Raw genomic sequence first — 7,478 nt, forward strand, 5'->3', positions numbered from 1 at the left:
AATTTCCCACCCCATTCCTTTCCTGACATGTCTGTCCGTGGTGTAATGAACAAATTGGAGGAACAACACTTCATCTTCTGAATGGGCACCCTCCAACAGGATGGCGTTGACATGGTTTCCATCAACCCCCTCCCCTCTCTTCTCCCCTCCCCCCCCCCCCCAGTCGTCTTTCCCCAGCTCTCTCTCCCTCTCCCGTTGGTCTCCTTTCACAGAGCCAAAATCAATTCTTCCTTCTCCTCTAATCTATCCAATTAACACCTTTTGTTGGTCTGAACTCCCCCCTTGCATTCTTCAGTCTTTATTCTGATTTATTCCTTGAAGAAGGTCTCAGGCTCTCCAGCATTTCTCTGTGTGTTTTAAGAATCTTGCTGCACCTCTACCTCTTTCCAATGGCAGTAGAGAGAAAAGGGAGCCACCTCTAAAATGTGGTCACTCTCCTCCCACTGACACAGCCACAAATCCCCCAGAGATACCAGTATATCCACACTGTACTTGACTAGAGTTTCCAATAAGCCCTGTGTAAGCGAGATCTCATACAACAAATATGAAAAGGAGGCAAAGACATGCAGGCATCAACACTTCTGTATTGTAGCAGAGACTCTTTAATTCCTGCTCAAGCCAACTTGATGTGGAGATTGCTCCTTCTCTAACCAGAACTCAAAAACGAAGTTGGTTCGTTGCGCATTCTTGCAGGCAACGCGGATAGTGGCGTCGATTCTAACTGCACCCACAAGCGTCCCATTTATTGACAGGTGGACCAGTTGGGGTTGGGGTTACCTTGTGCGGCCAAACCGGCGTTATGTTCTCAAATTTTCAATTTCTTGTGTCCCAAATCCGCTGGTGTATTTCATTCAGTAAACGGTTCGAAACTATGAATGCGAAAATGTCCAATATCCATGAAAGTACTTATCTTTCGCACAAGTAAATTCGACCTGGGTCTGTGACTTTTCGCGAAGGTTTAGCTATTTCCATGCAGACATTTTATGACACAGGAGTTAAAGTTCATGAGGAAGTCCAGCCTCACGTCAGAACCTTGCCCACATAATTTGCCCTGCCCGGGTTTTACTGCAATGGAAAGAAGCAGCAAACAGGCAGTAGTGCAAAACCTCTTGGATTTCACATTCTTTCACGTCTTTTGGGGAGATGAGAGCGGGACGTGCGGAGGAGACCATGTTGGTGGTGGAAGTAGCGATCCCGTCACCTTCAACTAGAATACAGTGGTTACAGGCTGTTCGATCTCAGCCGCCGGCGACAACAGTTCATTGAAGCTTGCGCACAATTTTTTCTCTCTCTCCCACCCCACTCTCCCCCTTCCCCCTCTCTCACACACTAACACCCATACACAAACCCTCACACACACTAACACCCATACACAAACCCTCACACACACTAACACCCATACACAAACCCTCACACACATTAACACTCACAAACATACACACACTAACACCCATACACAAACCCTCACACACATTCACACACACACTAGAAGGTGGCATGTTAATTTCATGTAAAAAGTGTGAAAACTTAGCGGAAGGTGTCCTAATCTTCATCCAGCAATCTGCCGTTTAAGTAACGGATTTTTTAGTTCATTTATCGAATGGGTGCTCCACAGAGTACGCACAGTTTTATGTTAAGGAGCTACTTGGCGGCTGTAAGGTTCTCATGTGGTTTGAATCTGCACACAGCTGCGGTTCTGCTAAATCTAATCACTAGATCCAGTTGATATTCTCTTTGAGAGAAAGTCCATGCCCAAGTCACAATGCCATGTAAAACAGTTGAAAGAGCAAATTCACTAGCTTCGTCTGCACTGCAATTCAAGATTAATGTAGAATTTATGTGTGCTCCTGGATGGATGAGTAACGTTCCAACATGTTCAAAGGCATAATGCGTTTGTCCTCAAATTCTCTTCGTGAGACGCGAGAGGACCTGGGTCTCACTTTCCAAACCGTAACGGGGTGTGAACTGCCCTCTTGCCCTGTGTCTTGGAAGTGGCCAGGATCAGCAGTTCTCTGAGGACGGATTTATGTTAAAAAAGGAGATTTTTAACAAGAAAGCTATCAGCTCATAGCAGGCATGTCAACATGAACCCGAGTTTTTTTTTTAAACACCAAAGTGAACACGAAAGTCTGCAGACACTGTGATTGTAGTTAAAAACACAGAAATGCTGGAGGAACTTAGCAAGCCTCACACCGTCCATAGGAGGTAAAATATATAACCGATGCTTCGGGCCTGAAGCCCTTTCTCTAGGTATGAACAAAAAGCAGACAGACGCCAGAATTTAAGGCTGAGGAAAGGCCACAGACCAACAGACAAAAGGTGTTCATTGGACATGGATGGGGGGGGGGGGGGGCAGGAGAGAGGACACGTGAGAATTAATTGATGGGGAAGGACGGGGTTTACTGTGTGGGGATGAATTAAAGTAATTTTACAACACCAGGCATCCTTGATATCTGAGCACGTAGTAATAACAACCAGGTAAACTCGCTCTCTCTCCAGCAGCCTGGCGAGGTCCACTCCGAATTTTGCGCCCAATCTAACATGTGGACAATTCCTGGTGGGAGCTCAGTGAAGATCTGACCAGCAGGCTGCATCTTTGCCCTGCCCATTACTTTGCAGTTGTCTCCGCGGTAGCTACAAACAGCTGCATAAAAGTCTAGCGTGGAGATGGTGGGGAAAGTGGGGGGAGGGGATGGAAGGGTGATATCTATTTGCGTACCCGCCCTCCTACTTTATGCCACACTGATAACTGTGCCAACCACATTACTTCATGGTTGACCGGTAAAGAGGGGGTCGTGGCAAGCAGCTCGGCAGTGCATAGAAATTACAGAAAATCTACAACTCAAACGGAGGCTATTCGGCCCATCGCGTGAGTGCGGTTGGAAGACGAGCCAGCTTAATGCGAACTGCATCTCCAGAACTGTCGAAACAAGGGTTTCTGCCGCTACCATCCTTTCAAGAAGCGAGTCGCAAACACGTACATGAAAAGAAATACCAGCCCCTTTAACAAGTCTTTGATGTTCCTTCCATAATCCTGTTTTTTTAACCCTTCGACTGAGATAGAATCATCGAACATCGATGCAGAACATTGCCATCACAGCCTGAACAACCAGTGATGTGGTTTCAAATTCCTTGAGCATTTAAAACGGAGGCTGAGAGATACTTGTGTGCAAGTCACCCCGAGGAGACCCATTAATTGATGCTCCATGGCCGACATCAGCTCCTTGTGTTCACACATGCCACGGATTGCAACCTTAAACTCAAGGCGGGAGGGAAGAAATGTCCAACGTCTAGACTTGGGAGTTGTTAGTGCACAAATGATACAAGTGGATAAATCATTTGGCACAACAAAATAATTTGCAAACAAATGTGCCTGAGCGAACGTCCTACAGATTGGCATTGGTATTTTTTTTTCGAGTGTTTTCTCTTACATGTCCACGTGAACAACTGGTTCCATTAACAGTTTCTCACCACAGCGACACTGGCCTCCCTCTGCTATCCTTTCTCCTTGCAATTTAAAACGCGTGAAAACACAGAAATGCTGGAGAAGCTCAGCAGGCCTCGCAGCGTCCATAGGAGGTCAAGATATATTCTTGGCGTTTCGGACCTGAGCCCTTCCTCAAGTTCCTCCGGCCTTTCTGTGTTTTCGCTACAATCACAGCGTCCGCTGACTCGCGCTTCGCTGGATTTAAAACTAACTTGTTATTCCACCCCCGCCCCCACCCCCCCCCCACCAGTCCTAGCTTTAACGAAAGAAATGTTCGCTCCGTCTCTCTTCTCACCAATGCAACCTGAACCGCTGAGTAACTCCAGCCTACTGTTCCATACCAATTTCCCAAATTTCGCCCAAAAAGGTTCACTATTGGGATCTAAAGCGTGTTAAAGTCACCTCTGGGGCGCATTTGATTGGAGCCTTCACCGAAGGAGAACAGGGGAGGGGAGGCAACAACTACAATTCGGAGGGTCCGAGAGCGGGACGGATGGAGAGACATGATCGTCCACCCCGAATGATGATAATGTGCAGTTTTTTTAATTTTTTTTTTAATCACTCTGCCATATTGTTCCCGTTTCTAGGTCGGGACGAGGCACTGCTAACACAGTGGCAAACGAGGAGTATTGGGGATGGGGACGGAACAAAACAAAGGGTACAAGGAGGAGGCCCAGCGTCACGCTTGCACGGTTTTTAATATGTGACAATCAAAGAGCCATTTCAGCGCAGCAGGAAGGAGGGGATGCGTGCTGGAGCCATGTTGCAGTGGGCTTACCCGAAAGTCATTGATCACAAATGGCAGCTTCGTTTGACAGCAGCACCCCAAGATTCCCGCACCAGCGAGCATGAGGTAAACAAAAAACCGTGCAGAGAGCCCCAGACATGTAGTGTGGCCGGAAAGATAAGACAACGGGCATTAGCTCCAAATGAAATGCATACAACAAAACCGAATGTTATTTTGCCATATGTGACTTCACCCTCATTTATTGACAAAAGGACGCTTTCAATACATTAATGGAGAACACGCTTTTAATTAATGCTGATTTCAGGTGCTGCTAAAGAGGTTTTCTTTATATCTTTGTTTTGTTTGTTCTAAAGCAATCAATTCGGTCTCAGAACCCACACATTTGTAACTAGAACGCCTCCCATCGCAACACCTCGACCCCATCGCCCAGCGCCATGCACAGCTAGACGACGAAAAATAAAGTGGCGTGGCAGCTATGAATGGGGAGGGAGGATGTACTTCATTCTGCCCCGATCGAGCAAGTTTGGCAAAATAAACAAAGTAAGGTGAATCTACCTCCATGAGGTCCCAGTGCGAAAAACATACAAAGAAAACCATTCCTTAAAAAAAAGCCATTTGCTGACAGACCTTGAGGCTGCAGTGATTTGGGACTGCTCATAAACAGGGACCAGGGCTTCCAAGGGTTCCGGTTGTGACCAGACAAACTGACAAGCTTTGAAGGAAAGGATCGTATTTTATAGAGGGATGTGAGGGGGCATTTGCAACGAAATTGTTCATGCCCTGGACAAATCCCTCACTTATCTTGCCCATCTTGTGCTGCTTGCTCGAGTGTTGGTGTCCCGTGGTCGTGAAACTTAAGGTGCCAATCATGGCGTTTATTTCGCTTCCCATTATTGGACTTCCATGTATTATCGTGCTACTTACGATGACGAGCTTTTTCATTTCTGAATCTAAAATCAATACGTCGGACTTTAGGTGCAGGGGAGATTAGAGATTGTATATTATATAATAACCCACCATTTATCGCTCAGAATGTATTCCAATCTGCCATTTCTGGCAGTCTTAATTTATGAATCGTTTTCACTTAATCGTTCTAATCTCTCAAAGATACTACAAATTATTTTCAAACAATATAATTCTAAATAAGGCAATATGCTAACATTATATTTATACACACGCATACTATATAACAATATGCTAACACTACAAACGAATCATTCAGAAATAACAATAAACCCTATTCTTTAATCTCTCAAATTTACATTACCAGGAACTTACAATAAAATCAAACAAAATCTATTACTAATTCTAGATGCGATGGCGCCCTACATTGAACCTAATTTAATGACCAAAGCTTCTCCTCAACGCATTCTCTCATACCTTGATGAAGGGCTCAAGTTGGTTATGTCTTTCCACCTTTGCTACATCCAGGACACTGGTTGACCTGCTGTGCTTTTCCAGCACTTGGTGTCGGTTTTTTTTTTCTTCATTTAAAGGTTATAGCTTCTCCCAATTGTAAACCTAAACAAGTAACAGTAAAGGCTTCACTGAATAACTGCAACTTTTTCTAACTTAAATTCACAACCCTAATCCTAAAATAGTTATATTTAACTACGATTACTGCTTTCCTAACTCTAAAGCTAAAAATCTTGGTCCGTATGGACGATCTGGGCCGAAGGGCTTTTTCCCCTGCTTCATGGCTCTGTGTCTCTAACCTGAACAGTATTTCCCAATGCTCAAACCTAAATAATACTGCCGTTTCTACTGATATGAAAGTTACACTTTGCAACTTCCCACCTAAAACCTGACCCAAAGTTAAAAATAGCTAAAATTAATCCTAAACCTTTTTAATAGCTCTAAACAGAAATGCGCCAATTGACCTAGTTGACGAAAAGGTACAACTTCTGTTAATTCCAACGGTATAAAAAATGGTCTGCTTTAACAACCAATCAGACAGAAAATAAGTTAGATCCTGCCAATTCCGATAAATTATATTTTCCTCTAATTTTCCCCATTTAAAAAAAATCAGAAAAATCTGTAATTAATTTCTGATCCTAATCTCACGTAAATCTCAGTTAAGATATGAGGCAGCGAGGCTTCGCTGCCTGAATTTTACAAAGCACGTCTTATTAAGTGCATGTAATGAGGACTTTCCATCAAACAACTCTCTGGATGAATTGTGCAATCGGCGATTTTACATTCTGTCATTGATTTTGCTGATGTAAAAGAGAGAATGGGTGTGCTCAACTTCACCTCGTTTGACAACTAGCCCTTTGTGTGTGTGTGCGTGTGTGTGAATTTGCCCGCAATTTTGTATTGTCATTCGCTAACCCATTGAGTAAAACGGGGCACCGTTTTCTGCCACCTCCAAACTATCTAGACCAGGTTTTCTGAAGAGATGGCTGCCGCTTCGGCAAATAGGAACTGGGAAACCGTGACAAGCCCACAAGTTTTCAATAGTAGCGTCCTTCTCTGGCTGCTCCAGCCACGGGCCACGGGCCCTTTGGCATTCAACACTGAAAAATGATGCCACCCCCCTGTATCTGGTCTTGCTCTTCTCCACAAATTCATTTGAATGCACCCCCAAGGGTTTAGTCCTGCATTGAAGTAATAGAGTCGCCATTTTCTTCTCATGAAAAGATACAATGACTATTTTAGCCAAATAAATGTGATTTTTAGTGGAAATACTCTTTTCCAAATGTTTCGTCTTGACAAATTCAGATGGACCCGCCTCAGCAACCCTGGCGGGTCAATTCAGTAATTCAATCCAGGTTTGCCCTGCATCTGCAGTCGCTTTCATTGTCTTTAAATCTTGTTAAAACGTAACGTTCCATCGTATTCCCCCCCCCCCCCCCCCTCCCCAATTTGGTTTTTGTTAAATTCTGCTCACGACGTTTTCGGCGGGATTTGAAAATGGATACTGCTCGCCCTTGCAATTCCCCAGAGCAGCCTGGTCCGTTTACCTTCACCACACCCCCAATTCGCCAAGTGCTCTTCGTTGCTTCGCTCAAAAAAGGCTTCGCCCGCTCGTGTGAAGTCAAAGAAAGTCCCCTTGCACCCAATTACAAGGGTGGTGGGGTGTGCCGGCTCTTTGTAAGGGATCGTTTGGGGACAAGAGCGGACGGAGTGGGGGAGGGGGGGGGGGGGTCATCAAACCTCTGAATTGGCTCAAATGCACCCTAATCGCTTTAAGATGTTGTCAGCAACTTAATAACCGATATCATTCATGTTCGCCAACGTCAA

General features: G+C 44.9%; 1 long non-coding RNA gene across 1 annotated transcript; it reads right to left on the bottom strand.

Annotated features, from left to right (window-relative positions):
* Positions 1-4,501: 4,501 nt before the first annotated feature.
* Positions 4,502-7,062, bottom strand: LOC138748110 (uncharacterized). The gene is made up of 2 exons (XR_011347783.1): positions 5,616-7,062; positions 4,502-5,185 (listed from the first exon to the last, which is right to left on the bottom strand). It is a non-coding gene; the product is annotated as an uncharacterized lncRNA (long non-coding RNA).
* Between the last annotated feature and the right edge of the window lie 416 nt (positions 7,063-7,478).

The sequence above is a fragment of the Narcine bancroftii genome, chromosome 1 (assembly GCF_036971445.1).
Source record: "Narcine bancroftii isolate sNarBan1 chromosome 1, sNarBan1.hap1, whole genome shotgun sequence".
NCBI lineage: Eukaryota > Metazoa > Chordata > Chondrichthyes > Torpediniformes > Narcinidae > Narcine > Narcine bancroftii.